A 25,873-nucleotide genomic window follows, 5' to 3' on the forward strand; every position below is an offset into this window, starting at 1 on the left:
GGTTAGGTCTCAAAACAAGTCTGAGAACCTCTGCTCAGCCCCTAGTAGAATGCCACAAGAAGGCAGTTCACCAGAGAAATGCATGGTAAGTTCGAGGAGTATCTCCCTTCCCCAGCCGGAGCACGTAGTAGTGACGGATGCGTCCCTCCTGGGATGGGGGGGGCCACATGGGAGAGGCGGAGATCAGAGGTCTCTGGCGGAGTCTCGGCTCCATATCAACCTTCTGGAGCGGAGGGCGATCCGACTTGCACTGAAAGCATTCCTTCCCTCTGTCCGGGGAAGTGTAGTGCAGGTGTTCACGGACAACACCACCGCCATGTGGTATTGCAACAAACAGGGCGGGGTGGGGTCGTGGACCCTTTGTCAGGAATCTCTGCGTCTCTGGACATGGCTGGAACATCAGGGCATCACCCTGGTGGTTCAACATCTGGCGGGCTCTCGGAACGCCAGAGCAGACAAACTCAGCCGCCGGTGCATGATGGATCACGAATGGCGTCTCAACTCGGATGTGGCGCAAGGCCTCTTTCGGCAGTGGGGAGAGCCTTGGTTAGATCTATTCGCCACCGAAGAGAACGCACAATGTCAGCAGTTCTGCGCGTTGGAGTTTCCAAGGCGGCACTCGCTCGGGGACGCCTTTCGTCACGAGTGGAGCTGCGGTCTGTTGTATGCCTTTACGCCTATACCAATTCTGCCCAGAGTGTTGAAGAAGATCAGGCGCGACCGGGTCCAAGTCATCTTGGTGGCTCCGGATTGGGCACGAAGATTCTGGTATCCCGAGCTACTCAGTCTGTCGATCGATCCCCCGATCCGACTGCCTCTTCAGGAGGACCTTCTGTCGCAGCAGCAGGGGAAGGTCCTCCACCCGAACCTGTCCAACCTCCACCTCCATGCGTGGAGATTGAGCAGCGGCAGTTGATGCCATTTGACTTGCCTCCTGAAGTCTGTAATGTTACTCTGGCAGCCAGGCGTCCCTCCACAAAGACGGTATACGCCTGCAGGTGGAACACATTTGTGGCATGGTGCACAGCAAAGGCTGTTGATCTCCTTTCCGCCCCTCTTTCAGAGGTTCTCCTCTTTCTGCTTTCCATGGCCCGGCAGGGCTCTGCTCTGGGCACCCTTAAAGGTTATCTTGCTGCTATTTCTGCATTCTTACAGCTTCCTGATCAGCCTTCTCTTTTCAAATCCCCTGTTGTTTCTCGCTTCTTTAAGGGCATTACTCACATGTTTCCTCCTGTCCCTTTCGTAATGCCTCAGTGGGATTTGAATCTGGTCTTGACGTTTCTGATGTGTGCTCCCTTTGAGCCACTTTATAATTGTCCCCTTCATCTGTTGACACTTAAGACTGCTTTCCTGGTGGCCATCACCTCTGCTAGAAGGGTGAGTGAGCTCCAGGCTCTCTCTTCTAAGCCTCCTTTCCTTTCTGTCCATCCGGACACAGTTGTTCTCAGGACTCGTCCTTCCTTTCTTCCGAAGGTGGGGACTGCCTTTCACATCGGGCAGTCTGTTATGCTGCCCACCTTCTTTCCGCCTTCGCATCCCTCGAAAGAGGAAGAGAGGCTCCATCATCTGGACCCAAAACGGGCGCTGTCCTTCTATCTGGACCGCACCCAGCAGTTCCGGGTGGACGACCAACTCTTTGTCGGCTACGTGGGCGCTAAGAAGGGGCGGGCGGTACACAAACGAACCATCTCTCGGTGGGTCGTTTTGTGTATTAAGGCCTGTTACTCCTTAGCTAAAAAGGAACCTCCTGTAGGGCTGAGGGCCCATTCCACTCGGGCCACAGCGGCGACCACTGCCCTGGGCCGGGGAGTCCCCTTGCAGGACATTTGTCAGGCAGCAATGTGGGCCTCGCTGCACACGTTTGCCAAACACTATTGCCTGGACAGCCAAGTCCAGAGAGACTGCTTCTTTGGCCGTTCTGTTCTCCAGGACTTTCTGGTGTGATCTTGGTTCGCAGACCCACCACCGGGGTTGGTATTGTTCGGGTATCTATTCTAAGGTGAGCAATCTAACTAACGTGTTTCTTTCAGATGAACAAGTTACTTACCTTCGGTAACGATATATCTGTAAGAAACATTAGTTAGTTACATTCCTCACCGACCCATCCATCCTCCCCGTTCTGTGAACCGATATCTATGGTTGAGGTCATCCCTTTCAGGGCCCTAGAATTTTTTGGCACTAGTGTCGTCTCTTGCATGGCTCTGCGTTCCTGGCGCGGAAAGCTATGTACAAGAACTGATGTCAGCGCGCGAGGGCGGCATCTAAGTACTCCGTCGAAGTCATCCTGGCGATCACGACAACGGACGCGGAGCGGCAGACGATGCCTAGCGACGCGCAAGGGTATTGCTGACACAAATTCTTTCCTGATCCAGCCTGACGCCTAGGGATATTCTAAGGTGAGGAATCTGTTTCTTACAGATATATCGTTACCGAAGGTAAGTAACTTGTTCTTTAGGCCAAACGCGATGGAGCGGAGGTCTGGTATTCCAAGCGGGTTGTCCTGGTCATAGTTTTTCCCTTCAGACTTTTTCTTTTTTCATAGCAGTCAAAGTCCTTTAGCAGGGCAAGGTCCAAGATAATGGCTGTGAGGGTCCATCAAAGTCAGATACGTCATCATTTACCACCTGATGAGGCCGTTGGTTTTGGTGCCAAAAGTTCCAAGCAGGATAAAGCTGGATTTTGTTGTTGCCGGGCTTTAACCTTCAACCTTTTTCAGTAATGTGAGAAGTTGGCCCGGTATATGAAGTCCACTAGTTAAAGTGGGCACCTTGCACCAGTCCAAAGAACCCTTATGGTGATTTATGAGATCAAAGATAACCTTAGAAAGCTATCCAAGTGGTAGCTGTGGAGAGCAGCCTTCAGCCTTAATCTTGAAGGACTGTTAAGCAGCTTGTTTTACCAGAATGCAACCTTATTGTATTGGTTAAATGAAAGGAGAACCACACAGTAGTTATAAGAATAGATATTTATTATTATAACACCTTAAATACCTCACAGTATCTGCTACATGCAGATAAACACAAAGCGCACAATACTTTAGCACAGAAACAATCGTAAGTAGCACTAATACACAGTGAGCTCCAGGGGGAGACCAAACAATATGCTAAAATAGTGGTATAAGACCCAGGACTTGAGTCAAGACAGTGTCTAGAGTTTGTAAAATCACTGGGACCGCAAGGAACCACTCAAGGTGAGTACATAGGGACCCCGCGGAGGATGGGTGCAGTCTGAGGACACGACCGCACGCTACGTACAATTCAATGGGAGAGTCGTGGTTGCAATTTTTAAGTTAAAGGACCTTTCCCAGTAGATTACAAGGAAACCCTTTGTAACATAGAAGGTTGGTGAGCCACCCCACCCGTGGATACCGAAGTACCAGAGTTACCTATCCCAGGGAAGCCGGCTGCTTAGGTCTGAAGTGTCGTCGGAAACCACCGTTGCTCGCAATGGGAGTCTTCAAAGAAATGCCACTGCTGGAAAGAAGAAAAGTGTCCGGTGGAATCCGCACGTGGAGTCTTGATGGAAGGAACCTGAAAGCAGAGGGGACAGTGTCTGGGTCACTCCGGAGTGACCAGGGGCTCGGTAGACAAATGCCCACCGATGTCGGGTGCTTCAGGTGCGAAGGAGACCATGACTCTACAGCTGCAGGAACCAGGAGACGTTGAAGATGACCAGGAGCCGGATGCGAGCTGTCGCACGAAGGATGTCGAGTGCTGATGGGTCGGTGTCTGCTGGGAGCACCAACAAGCCTTGGCAGCAGCAACCTATGAAGGTCAAAGACGGGTACGGTCTGGCCCAGCAAGAATGAGAAGACTCACCACAGCAAGTGGAGTCAGAGCTGGCCTGGAGCAACCAGGGGAGCCCAAGAAAAGCAGTGATGTCCCTCAACTGGACCCACAGGCCGAAGGCACAGAAGTCGCGAGGGGAACTCTATCAGTTTCACAAACCAACAGCTTGCAGGGCACAGAGTGCGAGGAGGCCGAAGTCCTTTGTAAGAAATGTGCGCAGACGTGAGGGCTATTGTCAGCCAAATGCACGAAGTTGGGGAATACCAAAAGCATATGCCATTGCAAAAGTACGCTGTGCACAGGGTTTCGGGTTATGCGGTCCCCACGAGGGATACTGGCCTCAAACTTGGTGAGAGGGCAGCTCGACCACAAGGAACGTAGGTTCCCACCTCATGTGTTGCTGGATCCTTCGGAGTGCACAGGAGTTCAGGATCAGCAGACCTGTGAGTTGCGTTACGGTGCCTGCAAACGCAGGGGAGTGACTCCTTCACTCACAGGGAGATATTTCAATTGTCCCTGATGCTCCACAGGTCCTGCATGGAGCCTGTATGGTGCACAGGCACAGACGATCCACATCGAATCTTGGGTCCTACAGCCAGGTAAGATCTTTTGTACCCACAGGAGAGGGTTGAACAGATTCAGGGGACCCTCCCAGGGGAGGGTCAGGACAGGGGGGTGATTACACCCATGTTCTTTGTCCAGTTTCGTGCCAGAGCAGGAGCCAACGGCTCCCAGAACTGGTTTGAAGTGGACTATGCACAGGGACACCAAATGTGCCCTTTGTGCAGACTTTCAGGCACTTTGGCAGTGCACCCACCCAGCTCCAATACACTAAATCCTGTCTGGAAGGTGGTCACATCTCCCTGTGACAGGATGCCTATTGTGCTGCCTTCCTCTGCTCGAGCTTGGCTAAGCAGCAGGAGGGCAGAAATGTGTCTCTGGTCGGCAGCATCCATTTAGTGCTGTCCGGGTTGAGTAGGCTGGTACCCGGAAGACTATCGATCCACGAAGCTTGCTTCTGAGGGGTGGAATCTTACCTCCCACACAGAGTTACCGGTGTGGAAGTATAATTCCAAGGTGGACATGTTTTGTTTCAGCCGTTTTTGAGATGGCATTTACCGCGAGGTTATAATGCACCTCTACCTATATGTCTGGCTGTGTCACAGACAACTTGGGAGAATGTTAGACGAAGGCTGCAGAGGTGCCCTGCTCATGCAGGGGCATCCTCTGATGTAAAACCCAGCACCCTGCCTTCAGGATTGGGAAGGACTGCTATAGGGGTGACTTATAGGTTTTAAGTGTAGTGACCTATGGATATAGTAAACCTATAGCTATTGTAAGTAGTGCATGCACCATATTACAGAGGCTGCAATGGCAGGCCTATATTTCCATTTTGCATGGCCTCTCATGGGTGGCATAATACATGCTTTAGCCCATGGGAGGCCTCTGGGGTACCTAGTCCCTGGGTACATCTGTACCATATACTAGGCACTTATAAGGGTACCCCAGGATCCAATCTGGAGTGTACCTAAGTAAAGCAGTTAGACTGGGGTCCTAGTCAGACTAGTCAAAAGAGTGTAACATCAAGCAAAAAGTGGGGGTAACCATAAGAAGCAGGTCCTAATTTCCTACACAACCCCCCACCCTCAAACGTAAGGAGAGGAGACTAACCTTGCCCAGTTGAGTCTTCATTTTCTAAGTGGAAATATCTGGAGAGTCCATCTGCATTGGCATGGTTACTCCCAGGTCTATGTTCCACTATATAGTCTATCCCCTGCAGGGAAATGGACCACCTCAAAAGTTTGGGGTTTTCACCCTTCATCTGTTTTAGCCATAAGATGGGCTTATGGTCTGTCTGAACAATGAAGTGAGTGCCAAACAAGTATGGCCTCAGCTTCGTCAGAGCCCAAACCACAGCAAAGGCTTCCCTCTCAATAGCTCACCAACGTTTCTCTCTGGGGGTCAACCTTCTGCTGATAAAAGCTACTGGTTCATCCTGACCCTCTGCATTAAGTTGTGACAACACAGCCTCTACCCCCAACTCAGATGCATCTGTTTGGACAATTAATTGTTTGGAATAGTCAGGTCTGTGCAGAATGGGAGCAGTACACAAGGCCTGCTTGAGGTAATCAAATGCCTTCTGACAGCTAACTGTCCACTGAAATTTCTTGGGCATTCTCTTTGAGGTATGATCATTCAAGGGAGTCACTATGGACCCATATCCTTTTATAAATCTTCTGTAGTACCCAGTCAGGCCCAAGAAAGCTCTGACCTGAGTCTGGGTAGTGGGAGCAACCAGTCCATGATGGGATCTGGATTCTCCTATGCAATGGTTGAACCTGACCTCCACCTATGAGGTGGCCCAGGTATACAACCTTACTCTGCCCTATATGCCACTTGGTGGCCTTGATAGTGAGGCCTGCTTTCTGCAGGGCCTCCAAAACATTCTTCAGGTGGACCAGGTGAGCATCCCAGGTGGAGCTAAAGACAGCTATATTATCAAGATATGCTGCACTATAGACTTCCAAGCCTGTAAAGACTTTGTTCACCAACCTTTGGAATGTGGCTGGTGCATTCTTCAAGCCAAAGTTCACCACAATAAATTGATAATGCCCACTAGGGGTTAAAAATGCTGTTTTGGTTTGGCATCCTCAGCTAGTCTGATTTCCCAATATCAAGCAGTAAGGTCACGTGCTCAAGAACTTGGCTGAGGCCAAAGTATCAATGAGTTCAGCTGCCCTAGAAATAGGGTGAGCATCAGTCCTAGTGACTGCATAGAGTCCCCTGTAGTCCACACAAAACCTCATTTCTCTTTTACCACCCTTGGTGGGTACCAGGACCACGGGACTAGCCCTGGGACGGTCTGAGGGTTCAATCCCTCCCAATTCCAGCATCTTTTGGACCTCAGTCCTGATGCAATCTCTGACATGGTCAGGCTGCCTGTAAATCCTATTTTTAACAGGCAGACAGTACACCAAGTCGACTGACTAAGAGTCAAAGAGAGATCATGTGCCTGTATTGATTGAGGACCCTCCTGCAATCAATCTTCTGTTGCTCAGTGAGACTGCCTGCCAAGGCTTCTGATGGATACATCTGCCAGTGGATTCCTCTCCTTGTGAATATCCCCTGCGCCAGCATTCCACGGAATTTTTTCTTCCCCAGCACTCCACGTCGACGTGGGCGACGACGACATACATCGGCTCCGCTCGCGACTCCGTATGACGTCACCGGAGCCATAAGAGGCCCACGTCGGCGTGATGACGTCAGTTCCCTTTTTTCCGCGCCGTCGACGGGCAACGGTTTTTTCCAGTACTCCTGCTACTTTGTAGTGTTTAAGGTGTTTCTGTTGCAAAATCCGGTGATGTCTTCGACGAAGTCGGGCTTTAAGCCCTGTAGGGAATGTGGCGGACAGATGTCCATGACAGATCCACATCAAGACTGTTTGTGGTGTTTCTCTTCAGACCACGAAGTCGAAGACTGTGAATGCTGTAGGAGAGTGAACCCTAAAGCTTTGAAGGAAAGAAAGGCCAAGTTGTTTATTGCAAAGATCGGTAAGGAGAAGAGAGGAAGGAAGAAGGAGAAGTTGAGGCAGGAGTCGTCGTCTTCGAAGTCGTCGAAGTCAAGAAGGCATCATAAGAAGAGGAAGCACTCTTCACGACGCCGGTCCTCGAAGAGCAGGAAGTCGAGGTCGACTTCACCTTGGCGTCGTCTGAGTAAGGACATTTCACCTTCCCCTTCTCCTTCTAAGACTCCGAGAGATTCTCCGTCGCCGAAGCGGGCGCCGTCCCCGGCGCCGTCTCCGGCGCCGTCTCCGAATCAGGTGCCTGTTTCGGATCAGGAACAGGAGGAGGAGCCGTCTCCGGCGCTGGAAGAATCCATGGCTCCGGTGGAGGACACTGCGGCGCCGCAGCCAAGTACTCCGCAGAGGGATGCAGGTTCAGTGCCTTATCCTCAGTTTCCTGCTCCAGGTACTGATTCTACTCAGTTCTTAAATGCCATGTATGGTATTTTTAATAGGGCGGCCTTCCCATCCGGAGCTCCAACTGGTCCCGTGGGTCCCATGGCTTATACGTTGGGGGTGCCGCAGCAATATGCTCAGGCCCCCTTCATGCCTTTTCTGCCGATGGCGCCTTCGTGGCAGTTTCTGGCGCCGTCTGGGGATCCGACACGACTTCGGATGGACCGTCGGACTTCAGAGCCTTCCTCGACGCCGTTGCCGACTCCATCGGCGCCGCGTCCGGCGCCGCCTACTCCGTCTATGGCGCCGCCGACTCCAACACCTCTGGCTCCACCGACGCCGCGTACGACGTCGACGACGCCGGCTCCTCGGATTCGATCGAGGAGGGAGGCCCAGAGGGTATTGGAAGAAGGAAGATACAGAGAAGAGGTAGAGGAAGGTGAGGTGGACACATCCTCTGATGATTTTGAGGGCATACAAGAGGCTAGTGGCCTGGACACTACCCCAGAATGGGAGCACACATCAGCAAGATCCTCTCACCACAAGAACTGGCTCCCTACCATACTGTTATCAAAAAGGCTGCAGAGCTGTTAGATTTACAGTTGCCCTCAGCAGAGTATAAGTCGAACTTGTTGACGGAGGTTCTGCACTCTCCTACATCCACTTCAGAGCCTTTACTGCCCTTTAATGAGGCCATCTTGGAGCCTGTTTTGGATATATGGCGGAAACCTCTGTCTTCTCCGGCGGTTTCCAGACAGGTGGCAAGAAGATATAGGGTGGCGCCTGGGGATCCGGACTTTCTATCAATACACCCGTCTCCAGAGAGCCTGGTTGTGCAGGCATCCTGCTCGAAACATGCTTCGGGCGCTTTCCCTCAGTCTCCCGCAGATAGGGAGTCTAAGAAGGTGGACCATGCAGCTAAAAAGTCCTTCTCTTCAGGGAGTATGGCATTAAAGTCAACTAATGCCACGTGCTTGCTGGGGCGTTACATACATGCATTGATGGACTCAATGAAGACTTTGGCCCCTAAGCTACCTGAGGGTGATGAAGCATCCTTCTTGGAGGTCGTTACGGACACTCAGGCCGCTGCCAGACAGGTCATCCAGTCAGGATTGGATACGGCGGATTCGGTGGCGACGATTATGGGCTCCTCTATAGCTGCAAGAAGGCAGGCATGGCTCCGTTCATCGGGGTTCTCATCGGATGTCCAAGCCACGTTAGTGGATTTGCCATTTGATGGGCAGAAGTTGTTTGGTGAGAAGGCTGACTCTGCACTGCAGAGATTTAAGGACAGCAGATTAACGGCAAAGTCTCTGGGTCTGCAGGCTCCTGCAAAGGTTTCTAGCTTTAGAAAATTTAGGGGCATTGGAAGATCGTCTTTTCGCTCCTACCGTCAGCCTCAGCAACAACAGCAGCAGCAGCAACAGCGGAATCCCCTCTATAAATCCTATAGAGGGAGGCAAAGGGGTCGGAGAGGTTCTGGACGTAACCCCTCTTCTTCCTCCTCCTCCTCTGCTCCCAATGAGGCATCAGGGAAGCAGCCCTAGATACCCCATCCCGGATCATGTAAGACCTGTGGGGGGTCGGGTGTCCTACTTTCTACGGGGTTGGAAATCTGTTACGACAGACCTTTTGGGTTTTGAATCTCGTAGAGACTGGGTACGCCCTTCCCGTTCGGGAGTTTCCTCCCCCTTACCCTCCTTGCCAAGGTTACTGCTCAGAGGACCATCTCCTTCTCCTGCAGAAAGAGGTTCTAGCTTTGCTTCAAAAGGGTGCAATAGAGGTGGTTCCGGAGCAGGAAAGGGGTCAGGGATGCTACTCCCAGTATTTTCTGATTCCCAAGAAGGACGGCAGATTGCGTCCAATTCTGGACCTCAGAATCTTGAATTTTTACCTGAGGCAGGAGAAATTCAAGATGCTGACCCTTGCGCAGGTTCTTCAAGCGTTGCAGCAAGGAGACTGGATGGTGTCGCTCGACTTGCAGGACGCGTACTGCCACGTTCCAATCCTGAAGTCGCACAGGAAGTATCTCCGTTTTACGGTTGGGTCGCAACACTACCAGTTTGCGGTCCTCCTGTTTGGTCTTACTACCGCACCTCGAGTCTTCACAAAGGTGATGGCAGTGGTGGCTGCTCATCTCAGGAGGTCAGGGATTCCAGTTTTTCCATACCTGGACGACTGGCTTCTGAAGGCAGAGTCCCCAGAGATGGTGCAGCGTCATCTGCAGGTAACATCTCAGCTGTTATTCGACTTGGGTTTTTCGATCAATGTGCACAAATCTCACCTGGTGCCCTCTCAACGCAACCTGTTCATAGGGGCGGTACTGGACACTACTGTGTTTCGAGCATTTCCTCCTCCACAAAGAATTCTCGACATTCAGGAAATGGTCCTTTTATTCCACAATGGAGCGGTTGTTCCAGTTCTGAAGGTCCTTCGCCTGCTCGGTCTGTTCGCTTCCTGCATTCTGTTGGTCAACCATGCACGCTGGCACATGAGGGCGCTCCAGTGGTGCCTCCGCAAGCAGTGGTATCAGCACAACGGGGATCTCAGGGAGTCGATCAAGATCTCCAGAGAAGCTGCAGCGGATCTTTCTTGGTGGAGCGTGGAGGGCAATCTGTCTCAAGGAAAGCCCTTCCATCTGACTCCGTCGGTGGCCACAGTGATAACGGATGCCTCCACCCTAGGGTGGGGTGCTCATCTGGGGGATCTGGAGATCAAGGGTCTTTTGTCTCCGGAGGAAAGGTTGCTTCACATCAACCTTCTGGAATTGCGGGCGATTCGTTTTGCGCTCAAGGCCTTCCTCCCTTCCCTTCGAGGTCGGTCGATTCAAGTCCTGACGGACAACACTGCCGCGATGTGGTATGTCAACAAGCAGAGAGGAGTGGGGTCTCTTTGTCTGTGCAGAGAGGCCCTGCGTCTATGGTCCTGGGCTCAGGTCCATCAGATTTGTCTCATGGCAAATCATCTGGCCGGGGTGTTGAACGTGCGTGCGGACAGTCTCAGTCGGCAGTTCTCCGCTGACCACGAGTGGAGGCTCCATCCGGAGGTGGTTCGTCATGTTTTTCGGACGTGGGGAACCCCTCGGGTGGACCTGTTCGCCACCCGCGAGAACGCGCACTGCCCGTCATTCTGCAGTCTCCAGTTTCCGATGCAGGGGGCGTTGGGGGACGCGTTTCAGTTGAGTTGGGGCTCACGACTCCTTTACGCATTTCCTCCCATACCCTTGATTCCTCGGGTTCTGAGGAAGATTTGCCAAGACCGGGCCCAAGTCATATTGGTCGCCCCGGATTGGCCAAGAAGGGTGTGGTATACAGATCTTCTCCACCTCTCCTTGTGCCCTCCGCTCCATCTCCCTCTGAGGGCAGACCTCCTCTCTCAGTCGGAGGGGCAGGTTCTACACCTCCAGAGCTTACACCTTCATGCCTGGAGATTGAACGGGGCAACCTGAGTTCATTCTCTCTCCCGCCTGATGTGGTGGATGTTATTTTATCGGCCAGGCGACACTCCACCAAGTCCATTTACTCCTACAGGTGGTCCAAATTTGTAAAATGGTGTGGAGAGAGGTCTGTTGACCCTTTAAAATCTCATCTTTCTGATGTGCTCCAGTTTGCTCTTTCCTTGGCTCAGCAGGGCTGTGCTGTGGCCACGGTCAAGGGCTATCTTTCGGCCTTATCGGCTTTTCTATGCCTTCCAGATCAACCGTCGCTGTTTAAATCTCCGGTTGTTCTGAGGTTTATCAAGGGCCTTACGAACATGTTTCCTCCCACTCCCTTTGTAATGCCTCAGTGGGACCTTAATCTTGTTTTAACCTTTCTAATGGGTTCTCCATTTGAGCCTCTGCATAGCTGTCCTTTGAGGCTATTGTCCTTTAAGGTGGTCTTTCTTGTAGCCATAACCTCGGCAAGGAGGGTGAGTGAGCTTCAAGCTCTTAGTTCCAAACCTCCTTTTCTTACCTTACATGCTGAACGGATGGTTCTCAGGACCAGGGCTGCCTTCCTGCCAAAGGTTGTTACTCCGTTTCATTTGGGGCAGTCTATTACTCTCCCTGTTTTCTATCCACCTCCTCATCCTTCCAGGAAAGACTCCATCGCCTGGACCCGAAGAGGGCTGTGAGTTTCTATCTGGACAGGACTAAAGACTTTCGTCTAGATGATCAACTCTTCATTGGCTACGTTGGTCATTCGAAGGGTAGAGCGGTGCACAAGCGCACACTATCGAGATGGATCATCCTTGCCATCAAGATCTGCCTCGCCCTGGCTGGTAAGACTCCTCCTGAGGGCATTAGAGCTCATTCGACTAGAGCGAAGTCATCTACATCTGCTTTGGCCCGGGGTGTTCCTGTGGCAGATAATTGTAAGGCCGCGACTTGGGCCTCCCTCCATACTTTCGCAAAGCATTATTGCTTGGACTCCGAGATGAGGAGGGAGGGCCACTTTGCGCGCTCTGTGTTGCAAGACTTTCTGGTATAGGAAGGTGGACACCCTCCTCCGGGAGTGGGAACTGCTGTGGGAATCTATTCACAAGGTGAGGAATCCACTGGCAGATGTATCCATCAGAAGAACAAGTTACTTAACTTCGGTAACGCTTTTTCTGGTGGATACAGTATCTGCCTGTGGATTCCTCACTGGCCCACCCTCCTCCCCGTTGTCCACCTTTGTATACCATGAAATAAGTCTTGTTTGAAATGCTTGTGCATTTATTGAAGATGCTTGTTTATTTAGCATCCTTTTCCTTTGTATACTGTGTATGTGTTGGTATACTGTGTATACTTTGAGTTTGTCGTTGGTTCACCTGTTCCCCTCGAAGGCACAGAAAAAATGGGTGGAACTGACGTCATCACGCCGACGTGGGCCTCTTATGGCTCCGGTGACGTCATACGGAGTCGCGAGCGGAGCCGATGTATGATGTCGTCGCCCACGTCGACGTGGAGTGCTGGGGAAGAAAAAATTCCATGGAATGCTGGCGCAGGGGATATTCACAAGGTGAGTAATCCACAGGCAGATACTGTATCCACCAGAAAAAGCGTTACCGAAGGTAAGTAACTTGTTCTACACCATCAAATGAGCCATCATCAGGGTTCTGAGAGAGGAGGTCAGGGAGTGGCTCACTCTCTTACTCCTGTCCCTCATCAGTAGCCATGAGCAAGCCCATGTCCGCCCATGTCTGCCCTGTCCACATAGGGTTTGAGCCTGTTTACATGGATCACCCTACTGAGGCTCCAGGGAGTTCCAAGGTCCACCAAGTAGGTGACCTCTCCCTTTTGCTCAAGAATAGTATGGGGTCCACTCCACTTGTCTCGGAGAGCTGCTTGGACCACAGGCTCCAACACCCATACTTTCTGTTACGGCTGATACACAGACAGTACAGCCTTTTGGGCATACCAAGCTTTTTGCAATTATTGGCTTGCCTCAAGGTTTTTGCTGGCCTTCTTCAGGTACTCAGCCATCTTGGAGCAGAGACCAAGTACATAGTCCACTATGTCTTGCTTGGGAGGTTTGAGAGGTAACTCCCATCCCTCCTTCACCAAACACTAGAGACCCCTAACTGGATGCCCAAACCAAAGTTCAAAAGGGCTGTAGCTAACCCCCTTTTGTTGGAAGTCTCTGTAGGCAAAGAGAAGACAGGGCAACAGGACATCCCATTTTCGCCTAAGCTTTTCTGGGAGGCCCATGATCATGCCCTTTAGGGTTTTGTTGAACGTATCAACCAACCCATTGCATTGTGGGTGATAGGGTGTGGTGAATTTGTAATTCACTCTCCACTCCTTCCACATTGCAGTGATGTAGCTAGACATGAGGTTTGTACCTCTGTCAGTTAAGACCTTCTTAGGGAAACCCAGTCTGGAAAAAAAAAAACTCCCAGGAGGGCCCTGGCCACCACAGGAGCTGTGGTGGTTCTAAGGGGTATACCCTCTGGATACCTAATGGCATGGTCCGCCACCACTAGAATATAACTGTGCCCAGATGCAGTTGGAGGGGTCATGGGACCAATTATGTCAATCCCAACCCTCTCAAAGGGAACCCCCACCACAGGTAGAGGAATTAGGGGTGCATGTGTGGCACCACCTGACTTGCCACTGGCTTGACAGGTGGTACAGGAGCGATAAAACTCCTTGGTGTCCTCGGACATGTGTTGCCAGTGTAAGTGTGGGACAAGCCTGTCCCAAGTCTTACTTTGACCTAGGTGTCCTGCTAAGGGAATATCATATACCAAGGTGAGTAGGAAGTCCCTAAATGTCGGAGGTATGACCAACCTCCTGGTGGCACCACACTTGGGGTCTCTACCCTCTGCGTACAGGAGTCCCTCATCCCAATAGATCCTGTGGGACCAACTGACACTCCCAGCAGCAGCTTGCTGTCTGAGGGGTTCAAGAGAGGGGCAGGTGTGCTGCTCCTGACTCCGATCTGCCCTGGAAGGGCTTCTTGTCCCCAAGAACTCAAACCTGACCAGGTTCCAGTTCATCTGAGACAGTTCCTTCACAGGGACTGGGATCATCTCACTCAAGAGACTGATCCTCTCTCTGAGCCTAGGGGGAAGACACAGCCTTATCCCTCCTGCTCCTCCTCTTGGAAGGCACCTGGTCCATTTTTTCAGCATCTAGGGCCTATTCAGTGGACATCAGTTTGGCCTGTGACCTGGTCATAGCAAACACATCTGCAGAGATGCCGAGCCTTACAGCATGAATCCATAATTCCACTTAAGCCCAGGCTGAACTTTCCAAATCTTTGCCCAATAAGCATTCAACTGGAATGTCTTAGCTAACCACAACTTTCATTGGGCCAGTTACCCTCCCCAGCTGAAATTAACAACTGCCAAGGAATGATCAGTCCTGGCATTGTTCGCATTGGTCACTTGGTACTTCTCACCAAGTATGATCTGAACAGGGTCCACAAGATCTGTTGTCACCATAGTGACACTTGCACCTGTGTCCCTGTATTCCATGACCTCCTTACCATTAATCAAAGGCTGTTGTCTGTATTTGCCCAGGTTACTGGGACTGACAAATAAGGTGGCAATATCTATGCCACCATCACAGACTAGTTCAGCCTGAGCTGGTGTTCTGTCTAGGCCAGAACCCAGCTCAGAGCTCAAGGTTAACCCCACTAATCCCTTGTTCCCTGTACCACCACCTGTACTTGTACTAGGGAGTGCAGTTGCCTTAGGGCAGTGGTGGTAGAAGTATTTTTATTGGCTTTTGGACTATCAGCATTGTTTGTGCAATGGGTCTTTACCTTACAGCGGTAAAACCGAGGTTTTCTCTTGCCTTTTCCTTTGTTGAATTGTGACCCCCCCACCCCCGATGCAGGTTTTTGGGGCCCTGATGAAGACTTTTGATCTTTACCCTTGTCCCCACCCTTATCTGGAGTTTTCGAATCTTGCTACTTCTGGTCACTACCAGAGTTCTGGTTTTTCTACTTCACCCTGGTCTTGACCCACTTATCTGCCTTCTTTCCCAATTCTTGGGGAGAAGTCAGATCAGAGTCAGCCAGGTATATATGCAACAACTGATTTCGGCAATTATTAAAGATCTGCTCCCTCATCATCACATTGTACAATCCCTTGAAATCATTCACTTTGCTGCCAAGTAACAAGCCTTCCAGAGCCTTAATAGCACTATCCACAACGTCTACTTAGTCCTGATTCTGTGCCTTCTGGGTATCTCTGAACTTAAACCTGTACAGTTAAGTGGTAAAGCCAAACCCATCAATGAGAGCACTCTTTAGGATTGAATAGTTGTCAGCATCCTCTTCTCTAACAATTATGAGCTTATCTCTACCTTTGTCAGCAAAGGAGAGCCACAAGATAGCTGCCCACTGCTCTTGAGGGACACTCTGAACTTTACAGGCCCTCTCTAAAGCAGTTATCCATTTATGGATGTCATCCCCCAACATGTTAGAGAGGGACAATCTTGCTCAGGTTCCTATTGTCAAAAGAATGTTCTTTAACTCTAGAAACACTATTGCTGCCACCATGGAATTCTAGTCCCAACTTTTTTCTAGCTCTCTGGACTTCTAGGGCTTTCTTGTCTAGAGTCAACTGCTCTTGCCGAAGCCTAAATCTAGCTTTCTCAAGTTTATTCAGTTGGTACTCCCTGTCTAAGGAATGGTCCCTCTTGCTAGATACAGAGGTCTCTACAGACTGTCCTGAGTGATGTGACTCTGCAGAGGGAGATCTAGATCTCCTTGGTAAACTCTACACCCTTCCAGGAGGGTTGAAGAGAGTGCCATTCCTCACCATCTCCCTGAAGATCAGAGTTGTCCAGGTGGGAATCATGTTGATCCCCCTGGCCTTGGTTTGAGTCTAGGTCATAGGTGTCACCTCCCGACATGTCCTCATTCCCTGTCCTACCCACTTTCTCCTGTTCATCTGACCCAGAGGTCTTCCTAAGGTCATCTAGCAGCAAGGCCTCTATGAGGCGGTGGGTGTTTGCAGTTCTCCCTGTCTTCAGCTTTCTAGAGGCACACAGGGCTTTCAATTCTTGGAATGAAAGCTCACTGTATCTAGTGTGCAGAGAGACACTGGCATCTCCTTTAGAAGGCATACTAAGTGTGGTGAGATGCTGCACCTACCTAACCTAGTGGGAACTAAACTATCTAAGGTTGGAGAAAGAAAGGGTGTGCTAGACCCTTCACTTACCCAACCCTAGGTTCAATAGAACTTCTTCTAAGCTAGTATTTTATGTACCTAGTACTTAGTGGTTTTCAGTTAATCAATGCAAAGATGTATCTGGTAAAACCATGCAAGCTTGAATCTCAACCACTGCACACCAATGTGAGAGGTTGGCCTGGTATATGATGTCCACTAGTTAAAGTGGGCACCTTGCAAGAGTCCAAATAACCCTTATGGTGATTTGAGAGGTCAAAGATAACCTTAGAAAGCTATCCAAGTGGTAGCTGTGGAGAGCAGCGTTCAGGCTTAATCTTGAAGGAATGTTAAGCAGCTTGTTTTACCAGAATGCAACTTTCTGTATTGGTTAAATTAAAGGAGAACCACACAGTAGTTACAAGAATATATATTTATTATTGGCACACCTTAAATACCTCACAGTAACTACTACACGCAGATAAACACAAATCACACAATACTTTAGCACCAACACAATGGTCAGCAGCACTAATACACAGTGTGCTCCAAGGGGGGACCAAACCATATACTAAAATAGTGGTATAAGAACCACGACTTGATTCGAGACCGAGTCTAGAGTGTGTAGAAACACTGGGACCCCAAGGAACCACCCAAGGTGAGTACGTAGGGACCCCATGGAGGACAGGTGCAGTGTGAGGACACGACCGCGTGTTACGTGCAATTCAATGGGAGAGTCGCGGTTGCAATTTTTAAGTTAAAGGACCCTTCCCAGTGTATTACGAGGAAACCTTTTGGAACCTAGAAGGTTGGAGAGCCACCCCACGCGTGGATACCGAAGTACCAGCATTACCTATCCTTGGGAATCCGGGTGCATAGGTCTGAAGTGGCATCGGAATCCGCCGTCGTTCTCAATGGGAGTCTTCAAAGAAATGCCACTTCTGGAAAGAAGAAAAGTGTTCGGTGAAACCCGCAGGTGCGATTCATGATGGAAGGAACCTGAAAGCAGAGGGGACAGAGTCTGGGTCACTCAGGAGTGACCAGGGACTCGGTAGACGAATGCCCACCGATCTCGGGTGCTTCAGGTGCGAAGAAGGAGACCTTGACTCTACAAATGCAGGGACCAGGAGACATCGAGGACGACCAGGAGCCAGATGTGAGCTGTCTCACGAAGGATTTCGAGTGCGGATAGGTCGGTGTCCGGCTGGAGCACCAACAAGCCTTGGCACCGGCAACCCACGAAAGGTCAGATGGGTAAGGTCTGCCCCAGCAAGGACCAGAGGACTCCCCACAGCAAGGGGAATCAGGGCAGGCCTGGAGCAAGCAGGGCAGCCCTAGAAAAGCACTGTTGTCCCTCAAATGGACCCACAGGCCGAAGGCACAGGAGTTGCGAGGGGACCTCTAGCAGTTTCACAAAGTAACAACTTGCAGGGCACAGAGCGAAAGGAGGCTGAAGTCCTTTGTAGGAAATATGCGCAGAGGTGAGGCTATTGACAGCCTAATGCACAAAGTTTGGGAACACCAACAAGCATATGCAATTGCAAAAGTACATGGTGCACAGGGGTTCAGGTTATGTGGTCCCAAAGAGGGATACTAGCCTCAAACTTGGTGAGACGGCAGCTTGACCTCAAGGACATAGGAACCAACCTCCTGTGTTGCTGGAACCTTCAAGTCTGCAGGAGCTCAGGATCAGCAAACTGGTCAGTTGCGTTACGGTGCCTGCAAACACAGGGGAGTGACTCCTTCACTCCAAGGGAGATACTTCAGTTGTCCTTGATGCTCCACAGATCCTGCACGGAGCCTGTATGGTGCACGGGCACAGACGATGCTTTGGACAGAGAGGGAGATTAAGTCGGGCTCAGTCGAAGTTCAGCGAAGTCCAGTGTGTCCAGATTGTCGAAGGTCAGTGGTTTCTTGTCCACGTCGAATCTAGGGTCCTACAGTCAGGTAAGCCCTTTTGTACCCACAGGAGAGGGTTGGACAGATTCAGGGGAGCCTCCCAGGGGAGGGTCAGGACAGGGGGTGGGTTACAGCCATGTCCTTTGTCCAGTTTCGTGCCAGAGCAGGCGCCAACAGCTCCCAGAACTGGTTTGTACAGGACTATGCACAGGGACACCAAGTGTGCCCCTCGTACAGACTTTCAGGCACTTTGGCAGTGCACCTACCCAACTCCAACACACGAAATCCTGTCTGGGAGATTGTCACACCTCCCTGAGACAAGATGTCTATTGTGGTGCCTTCCTCTGCTCGAGCTTGGCTCACCATCAGGAGGGCAGAAATGTTTCTCTGGTCAGCAGCATCCATTTCGTGCTGTCCGGGTCGAGAAGCCTGGTACCGGGAAGACCAGGAACCCATGAAGCTTGCTTCTAAGGGGGGGAATCGTACCTCCCACTCTGTTTGCCGGTGTGGAGGTATGATTCCAAGGTGTTTGATACCATGCACGACATGTTTTGTTTCTGCCGTTTTCGAGATAGCAGTTATCGCGAGATTATAATGCACCTCTACCTATGTCTGGCTGTGTCACAGACAACCTGGGCGAGGGTGCCCCTGCATGAGCAGAGCCCCTCTGCAGCCTTCGAAGACCATTTTCCCGGGTTGTCTGTGACACAGCCAGGCATATAGCTAGAGGTTCATTATAACCTCACGGTAAATGCTATCTCGAAAACAGCAGAAACAAAACATGTCGTGTTTGGTATCAAACACCTTGGAATCATACCTCCACAGGTAACCGGTGTGGGAGGTAGGATTCCACCCCTCAGAAGCAAGCTTCGTGGGTCCCTGGTCTTCCCGGTATCAGCCTTCTCAACCCGGAGAGCACAAAACGGATGCTGTCGACCAGAGACACATTTCTGCCCTCCTGCTGCTGAGCCAAGCTCGAGCAGAGGAAGGCAGCATAATAGGCATCCTGTCACAGGGAGGTGTGACCACCTCCCAGACAGATTTAGGTTACTGGAGCTGGATGGCTGCACTGCCAAAGTGCCTGAAAGGCTGCACGATGGGCACATTTGATGTCCCTGTGCATAGTCCAGTTCAAACCAGTTCTTGGAGCCGTTTGCTCCTGCTCTGGCGTGAAACTGGAAAAAGGACATGGGTGTAACCACCCCACTGTCCTGACCCTCCCCTAGGCAGGTCCGCTGAATCTGTCCAACCCTCTCCCGTGGGTACAAAAGGGCTTACCTGGCTGTAGGACCCTAGATTTGACGTGGACAAGAAACCACTGTCCTTCGACCGTCTGGTCACCCTGGACTTTGACTAGGCCCGACTTCATCTCCATCTCTGTCCAAAGCATTGTCTGTACCCGTGCGTCATACAGGCTCTGTGCAGAACCTGTGGAGCTTCAAAGACAACTGAAGTATCTCCCTTGGAGTGAAGGAGTCCCTCCCCTGCATTCGCAGGCACCTTAACATAACTGACTGGTCTGCTTATCCTGAGCTTCTACGGACTCCGAAGGCTCCAGCAACACAGGATGTGGGTTCCTACATTCCTTGAGATTGAGCTGCCCTCTCACCAAGTTTGGAGCCAGTATCCCTTGTGGGGGACTGCATAACCCGAAACCCTGTGCACCGTGTACTTTTGCAATTGCATATGCTTGTTGGTGTTCCCAAACTTTATGCATTGGGCTGTTGATTGCCCTCACCTTTGTGCACATTTCCTACCAAGTACTTTGGCCTCCTTGCACTCAGTGCCCTGCAAGCTGTTTGGTGAAACTGCTAGAGGCCCCCTCACGACTCCTCTGCCTTCGGCCTGTGGGTCCATTTGAGGGACAATCCTGATTTTCTTGGGCTCCCCTGGTTGCTCCACGCCTGCCCTGACTCCCCTTGCTGTGATGAGCCCTCTGGTCCTTGCTGGGCCAGACCGTACCTTTCTTTGACTGTCTACGTGGGTTGCCGCTGCCAAGGCTTGTTGGTGCTCCCGCCGGACACCGACCTTTCAGCAATAGACATCCTTCATGGGACAGCTCGTATCCGGCTCCTGGTCGTCCTTGATGTCTCCTGGTCCCTGAATATGTAGAGTCAAGGTCTCCTTCTTTGCACCTGAATCATCCGACATCAGTGGGCATTCGTCTACCGAACCCCTGGTCACTCCTGAGTGACCCAGACTCTGTCCCCTCTGCTTTCAGGTTCCTTCCATCAAGAATCCACCTGCGGGACACTTTCTTCTTTCCAGCAGTGGCATTTCTTTGAAGACTCCCATTGAGAACGACGGCTGTTTCCGACGCCACTTCAGACCTATGCACCCGGCGTCCCTGGGCTAGCTAACACTGGTACTTCAGTATCCACGGGTGGGGTGGCTCTCCAACCTTCTATGTTCCAAAGGGTTTCCTCGTAATCCACCGGGAAGGGTCCTTTAACTTTACAATTTGAACCGCAACTCTCCCATTGAATTGTACGTAGCACGTGGTCGTGTTCCCACACTGCACCCGTCTTCCGTGGGGTCCCTACTTACTCACCTTGGGTGGTTCCTTTGGGTCTTAGCGATTCTACATCCTCTATACACTGTCTTGACTCGAGTCGTGGTTCTTATACCACTATTTTAGTATATGGTTTAATCTCCCCCGGGAACCCACTGTGTATTAGTGCTACTTACGATTGTTTCTGTGCTACAGTATTGTCCTTTGTGCTTATCTGCGTGTAGCAGATACTGTGAGGTATTTAAGGGGTTATAATAAATATATATTCTTATAACTACTGTGTGGTTCTCCTTTCATTTAACCAATACAATAAGGTTGCATTCTGGTAAAACAAGCTGCTTAACATTCCATCAAGACTAAGCCTGAAGGCTGCTCTCCACAGCTACGACTTGAATAGCTTTTATAAGGTTATCTTTGAGTGGTTTGGACTGGGGCAAGGTGCCCATTTTAATTAGTGGACATCATATACCAGGCCAACTCCTCACATTGGTGTGCAGCGGTTGGGATTCAAGCCTACATTGTTTTACCAGAAAAATCTTTGTATTAAATAACAAAAAACAACTGAGTACTAGGTACATATAATACTAGCTTAGAATAAGCAAGTTCTACAAAACTTACGGTTGGGTAAGTCCAGGGTCTAGCACACCCTTTCTCCAGCCTCGGAGAGTTTAGTTCACGCTAGGTTCGGTAGGGGCAACAAGTCACCACACTTAGTATGCCTTCTAAAGGAGATGCCAGTGGCTCGCGGAACTCTAGATACAGTGAGCTTTCATTCCAAGAATTGAAAGCCCTGTGTGTCTCATGAAAGCTGAAGACAGGAAGAACTGCCAACACCCACCGCTTCGTAGAGGCCTTACTGCTAGATGACCTTTGGAAGACCTGTGGGTCAGATGAACAGGAGATGGTTGGTAGGACAGGGAATGAGGACAGATCAGGAGGTGACACCTTCTATGACCTATACTCAAACCCTGGCCAGGAGGATCAAGATGATTCCCACCTGAACAACTCAGATCTTCAGGGAGATGGTGAGTAAGGCCATAATGGCCCTCTCTTCACCCCTCCTGGAAGAGTGCAGAGTTTAGCGAGGAGATCTAGCTCTCCCTCTGCAGAGTCACATCGCTCAGGGCGGTCTGTAGGGACCTCTGTATCTAGCAAGAGGGACCATTCTTTGGAGAGGGAGTACAACTGCTTGAATTTGAGAAACCTAGATTTAGGCTCAGGCAAGCGCAGTTGACCCGAGACAAGGAAGCCCTAGAAGTACAGGGAGCTAGACAAAAGTTGGGACTAGAGTCCAATGGTGGCAGCAATAGCGTCCCTAGAGATAAAGAACATTCTTTTGACATTAGGAACCTGAGCAAGATTGTCCCTCCCTACCATGTTGGGGATGACATCCATAAATGGATAACTGCTTTAGAGAGGGCCTCTAAAGTTCAGAGGATCCCTCAAGTGCAGTGGGCAGCTATCTTGTGGTTCACCTTTGCTGACAAAGGTAGAGATAAGCTTCTCACTGTTAGAGAAGAGGATGCTGACAACTATTCGGTCCTGAAGAGTGCTCTTGTTGATGGGTTTGGCTTAACCACTGAACAATATAGGATTAAGTTCAGAGACACCCAGAAGGCAAAGAATCAGGACTGGGTAGACTTTGTGGATAGTGCTATTAAGGATTTGGAAGGCTTGTTACTGGGCAGCAAAGTGAATGATTTCAAGGGATTGTACAATTTGATTATGAAGGAGCAGATCCTTAATAATTGCCAAAATCAGTCGTTGCATCAATACCTGGTTGCCTCTGATTTGACTTCTCCCCAAGAATTGGGAATGAAGGCAGATAAGTGGGTCAGGACCAGGGTGAAGCAGAAAAAGCAGAACTATGGTGGAGACCAGAAGAAGCAAGATTCTAAAACTCTAAAGTGTGGGTACAAGGGTAAAGATCAAAAGTCTTCAGCAGGGCCCCAAAAACCTGTATGGGGGGGGCTCACAATCCAACAAAGGAAAAGGCAACCGAAAACCTTGGTGTTACTTCTGTATGGTAAAGACCCATTGGACAAAATATGCTGATTGTCCAAAAGCCAAGGAAAATCCTCCTACCACCACTGCCCCTAAGGCACCTGCGTCCCCTACCACAAGTACAGGTGGTGGTACAGGGAACAAGGGATTAATAGGGTTAACCTTGGGCTCTGAGATGGGTTCTGGCCTAGTCAGAACTCCAGCTCAGGCTGTACTAGTCTGTGATGGTGGCATGGATATTGCCACCTTATTTGTCAATCCCAGTAACCGGGGCAAATACAGACAACAGCCTTTGATTAATGGTAAGGAGGCCATGACATACAGGGACACAGGTGAAAGTGTCACTATGGTGACAAAAGATCTTGTGGACCCTGATCAGATCATATTTGGTGAGATGTACCAAGTGACCAATGCTAACAATGCCAGGACTGATCATTCCTTGGCAGTTGTTAATTTCAGCTGGGGAGAGCTAACTGGTCCAAAGAAAGTTGTGGTGAGCTCAGACCTTCCAGTGGAATGCTTATTGGGCAATGATTTGGAGACTTCATCCTGGGCTGAAGTGGAATTAAGGACTCGGGCAGCAATGCTGGGCATCTCTGCAGATGTTTGCTGTGCCCAGGTCACAGGCCAAACTGATATGCACTAAACAGGCCCTGGATTCTGAAAAAAATGGACCAGGTTCCTTCCAAGAGAAGGAGCAGGAGGGTTAAGGCTGTGTCTTCTCCCCAGGCTCAGAGAGAGGATCAGTCTCTTGAGGGAGATGATCCCAGTCCCAGTGAAGGAACTGTCTCATATGAACTGGTAAATGATAAGTTGGAGTTCTTGGAGACAGGGGGGCCTTCCAGGGCAGGTCTAAATCAGGAGCAGCAAACCTGCCCCTCTTTTGAACTCCTCAGACAGCAAGCTGCTGCTGGGAGTGTCAGTGGGTCCCACAGAATCTATTGGGATGAGGGACTCCTGTACTCAGAGGGTGCCACCAGGAGGTTGGTCATACCTCTGAAGATTAGGGGCTTCCTACTCACCTTGACACCTTGAGCAGGTCACCTTGGCCACAGTAAGACTTGGGACAGGCTTGTCCCTCACTTTCACTGGCCCCACATATCAGAGGACACCAAGGAGTTTTGTCGCTCCTGTACCACCTGTCAAGCCAGTGGTAAGGCAGGTGGTACCACAAAGGCCCCCCTAATAACACTACCTGTGGTGGGGGTTCCCTTTGATAGGGTTGGGATTAACGTAATTAGTCCCATGAACCCTCCAACTGCATCTGGGCTTACTTGCATTCTAGTGGTGGCGGACCATGCCACTAGGCTAGGTATGCAGCGGCAATACCCCTTGGAACCACCACAGCTCCTGTGATGGCCAGGGCCCTCCTAGGAATTTTTTCCAGAGTGGGTTTCCCTAAGGAGGTCTTAACTGACCGACATACAAACTTCATGTCTAGTTACATCACTGCAATGTGGAAGGGGTGTGGAGTGAATTACAAATTCACCACACCCTATCACCCACAATGTAATGGGTTGGTTGAAAGGTTCAACAAAACCATAAAGGGAATTATCATGGGCCTCCCAGAAAAGCTGAGTCAAAAAGGGGGTGTCCTGTTGCCCTGCCTTTTCTTTGCCTACAGAGAAGTCCCAGAAAAGGGGGTTGGCTACAGCCATTTTGAACTTTTGTTTGGGCATCCAGTTAGTGGTCCCTTGTGTTTGGTGAAAGAGGGATGGGAGTTACCTCTCAAACCTCCCAAGCAAGACCTAGTGGACTGTGTACTTGGATTCCACTCCAGGATGCCTGGATACATCAAGAAGGCCTGCAAAATCCTTGAGGCAAGTCAAGAATTGCTAAAAGCTTGGTATAACCAAAAGGCTGTACTTACTATGTATAAGCCAGAACGGAAAGTATGGGTGTTGGAGCCTGTGGCCCCAGCAGCTCTCCAAGACAAGTGGAGTGGACCCCATACTATTCTTGAGCAAAAGGGAGAGGTTACCTACTTGGTGGACCTTGGAACTCCCTGGAGCCCCCATAGGGTGCTCCATGTCTACCCTATGTGGACAAGGCAGACATGGGCTTGCTTATGGCTATTGATGAGGGACAGGAGGAAGTCACCCACTCCCTGACCTCCTCTCACAGAACCCTGATGATGGCTCAGTTGATGGTGTAGCCTTGGCAGGCAGTCTCACTGAGCAATAGAAGATTGATTGCAGGAGTGTCCTCAATCAATACAGGCACATGTTCTCTTTGACTCCTAGTCAGACCCCTTAGTGTACCCATGAAGTGGACATAGGTGACAGTCTGCCTGTTAAAAATAAGATGTACAGGCTGCCTGACCATGTCAGAGATTGCATCAGGATGGAGGTCCAAGAGATGCTGGAATTGGGAGTGATTGAACCCTCAGAAAGCCCTTGGGCTAGTCCAGTGGTCCTGGTACCCAAACCTCACACCCAGGGTGGTAAAAGAGAAATTAGGTTTTGTGTGGACTACAGGGAGCTCAATGCAGTCACTAGGAATGATGCTCATCCTATTCCTAGGGCAGATAAGCTCATTGACACTTTGGCCTCAGCCAATTTCTTGAGCACATTTGACCTTACTGCTGGATATTGTCAAATCGGACTAGCTGAGGATGCCAAACCAAAAACATAATTTCCAACCCCTAGTGGGCATTATCAATTTATTGTGATGTCCATTGGCTTGAAGAATGCACCTGCCACATTCCAAAGGTTTGTGAATAAAGTACTTACAGGCCTGGAAGCCTATAGTGCAGCATATCTTGATGATATACCTGTCTTTAGCTCCTCCTGGGAGGATCACGTGGTCCACCTAAATACTTTTTTGGAGACTCCACCGAAGGTAGGCCTCACTATCAAGGCCACCAAGTGCCAGATAGGGCAGAGTAAGGTTGTGTACCTGGGCCATCTTGTGGGTGGAGGCCAGGTTCAGCTATTGCAGAGCAAAATACAGACCATCATGCACTGGTTGCTCCCACTACCCAGACTGAGGTCAGAGCTTTCTTGGGCCTGACTGGGTACTACAGAAGATTTGTAAAAAGATATGGGTCTACAGTGACTCCCTTGAATGATCTTGCATCAAAAAGAATGCCCAAGAAAGTTCAGTGGACAGTTAGCTGTCAGAAGGCAT

The 25,873-nt window shown here is 50.4% G+C and overlaps 1 protein-coding gene across 1 annotated transcript in view; it reads left to right on the top strand.

Moving 5' to 3' along the window:
- Positions 1 to 25,873, top strand: part of LOC146789718 (tetratricopeptide repeat protein 21B-like) — a 468,517-nt gene that overhangs the window by 376,625 nt on the left and 66,019 nt on the right. The gene's annotated exons all lie outside the window — the stretch shown is intronic.

This window comes from Triturus cristatus, chromosome 10, assembly GCF_964204655.1.
Source record: "Triturus cristatus chromosome 10, aTriCri1.1, whole genome shotgun sequence".
Lineage (NCBI taxonomy): Eukaryota > Metazoa > Chordata > Amphibia > Caudata > Salamandridae > Triturus > Triturus cristatus.